Source organism: Triticum aestivum, chromosome 7B, assembly GCF_018294505.1.
Source record: "Triticum aestivum cultivar Chinese Spring chromosome 7B, IWGSC CS RefSeq v2.1, whole genome shotgun sequence".
In the NCBI taxonomy this organism is placed as follows: domain Eukaryota; kingdom Viridiplantae; phylum Streptophyta; class Magnoliopsida; order Poales; family Poaceae; genus Triticum; species Triticum aestivum.
The window spans coordinates 193,681,109-193,683,755 of NC_057813.1; positions in this window are offsets into that span (position 1 = coordinate 193,681,109).

A 2,647-nucleotide genomic window follows, 5' to 3' on the forward strand; every position below is an offset into this window, starting at 1 on the left:
CTGCATTGCTGTAGAGAAGTGGGCTGCATTTTTCTTTAGATGTGGGCTGCATTGCTGTATACAAGTGTGGGCTGCATTGCTGTAGAGAAGTGGGCTGCATTGATGTATACAAGAGTGGGCTGCATTCTATTTTTTCTATATACATGTTTTTTGGTTTTTGTGTTTTGTACTGAGTGCTTCCATGTTTTTTCTGCATGTTTTTAGGTTTTGATTGGGGGCTTCATGAAGGTTGTACGTCACTGTTTGAGTCCTAGGGTTCTGATGTTGTTATCGAGGATTTGTCATTGAAATCTGTCCAGATAATTCTGGTTTGAACAGAAATGTGGCGTCTGGACCGGATGGTGGAAGTGTCTCTCGAGCTAGCTCTCCACACAATGTATATGATGTTGATGGTGATGATTTTGTTACACCGTGTGCACGTGTCACTAGGACTAGGAGTGCAGCAATTAATCGTCCTCCTTTGGATGAGGTTGAAGTATTTTCGAACAAGAGGGCAGGTGAGAGGGCTTTTAAGTTGAGATGCTCTATGGAGAAATTAAAGCCTCCGAGGTTCAGATATATTGATGAGGCGGTTAAAATAAAGGATCTTGTTCTCAGCAAAGATTTTGTAACCAAATACCGCGAGTAAGTTTTATGTGATGTGTGTGCCCTTTTCATGCTTTCTGTGTGTTTTGATTTTAATTCTAATTTTATTGATCCCATATGTGTATGTTTACTGCAGGAACGCGTTCTTTATGGTGCATGGTCCTTTTGGTGATGTCGATACTTACAATATCGACTATATCTATGATACATTTGGCAAATGAGTTTTAATGTATTCGTATATCATGGATTTTGTCATCAAGTACTGGAAGCAAGACCCTGAATTGGGTTTAGCTTATCAATCCGGTGAACGTGTGCTACTTTCACCTTTATTTATCACGGTAAATGTTTGCTGTCATTCTTTCCTAGTGCACTGGCTTTTTCATGTCATGCCTGCTTGCATTGTTTATTCTTTTTTTCATGTCCTTTTTTTGTTCTTTTTTGTGTGCAGTACGTTCTTCAAATGGAAACCTCTGTGGAGAGAGATAATGACGGAAATCCTGTGTTACCAGTTGTGCATAGCTCGTTTGTTTTAGAAGATGCAGTTAAGCAGTTCAAATTTTTTGTGAGCGACGGCGCAAAACTGTTGGATGCAAAACTGGTAAGTTCATTGTTTTTTGTCATTTACTTTTCCTGGTTTGTTGCATTTCTTTTTATAGTTATTTTTTGAACAGTGGTCCTGGTGGTACGTGTTGAAAGAACTTTTACATTTCATTTTTTTATGCAAACAGATTATGATGCCGCGATTCAAGGATGGTCATTATTCCTTATACACGATGAACCAACATCGCCAGACCCTTGATATCCATGACAGTAGGAAGTACACTGGCCATCCTGATGTCACGACAAGGTGGCGCAGGACTGACTACCACGCAGATTGCACTGAAGTGGTATGTTATTTTTCCTTTGCCAAGCGTAAAGCTTTTTTTGTGTTTCTCCTACTGCATTTTTTTATAAACTGCAATTGTTTATGTAGTGCACTTCAACATATGCGCGACAGAACTGCATTTTTCTCACGTGCACTTAAAAAAGGGATTGTTTAGACGTTTGAGAACAACTTTTTTTTGTACGTTTGAATATCAACTTTTGATCCGTGATGTGTGTTATTCTTACCTTGTGCTTTTTATTTGGCAGATGAGGAGGATGACACAGCTGCTGAAGGCTATTTATGGTGAAAAAATGTATAAATCGAGGAACCACCCTGACTGGGTTAAATTGGCAGAGAAGCCATCTTACCCGGTCGTGCCAGCGCAGGGAGCAAATGAGTGCGGAATCTATGTTCTGAGGATGACGCAGTTGTATGACGGCCAACGTCTAGTTGAGAAAATTTTGAAATCCGACGTAACAGCTTCTCTGTTTTCTTTTCACTTTTTTGTTCTTTATGACGACCTTTTTTTAATCACTTGTTTGCATTTGCTTTCTTTTTTTCAGCCTGCTGCTGAAGATTGGAAGGCGGAGTACATGTTCCAGCTGCTGTTCAATCCTTTGAACAAGTTGTGTTATGAAGACACGCCGCGTGAGTTACGTGAACTGATTGCGGACCTCGGGCTCACTTCCCTGTCGTGAACACAAACGCACTCGCAGACGTAGTAACAGTCATTTGGGGACACTGTTTTCTACTGGGTGCAAAAGACTGTGCGTGGACTAAGGTAGATAATGTATGAAAAAGACTTTTTATTCTATCGTTGTGTTTCTTCTTATTCTTTTATGCAGTAGTGCATGTGGATGAATTTGTATATGTATGTGTATTTTATATCAATAACTCATACAATATATATAAGTGTATAATTTTATTTTTTGTTGACGACCACGGTCTATGCGAACTGGCATTTTGTCACACTTATATGTATGATATGTGATCAATAAACTGTATCGCATTTGATGCCGAACTTCTTTGTCCAATATAAGAGCACTACATTTTTTTGTCTTTCAAGCAAAGTGCTGCACGTGTGTGCATGCCGAAGCTGCATTGCTTTATGATACCGAACTGCTTTTTTTGCCAAAACAAAAAACGCATTGCTTTTTGCCTGTAGTTGCGTTTTGTAGTCGGTTTTTTATTGTTTGT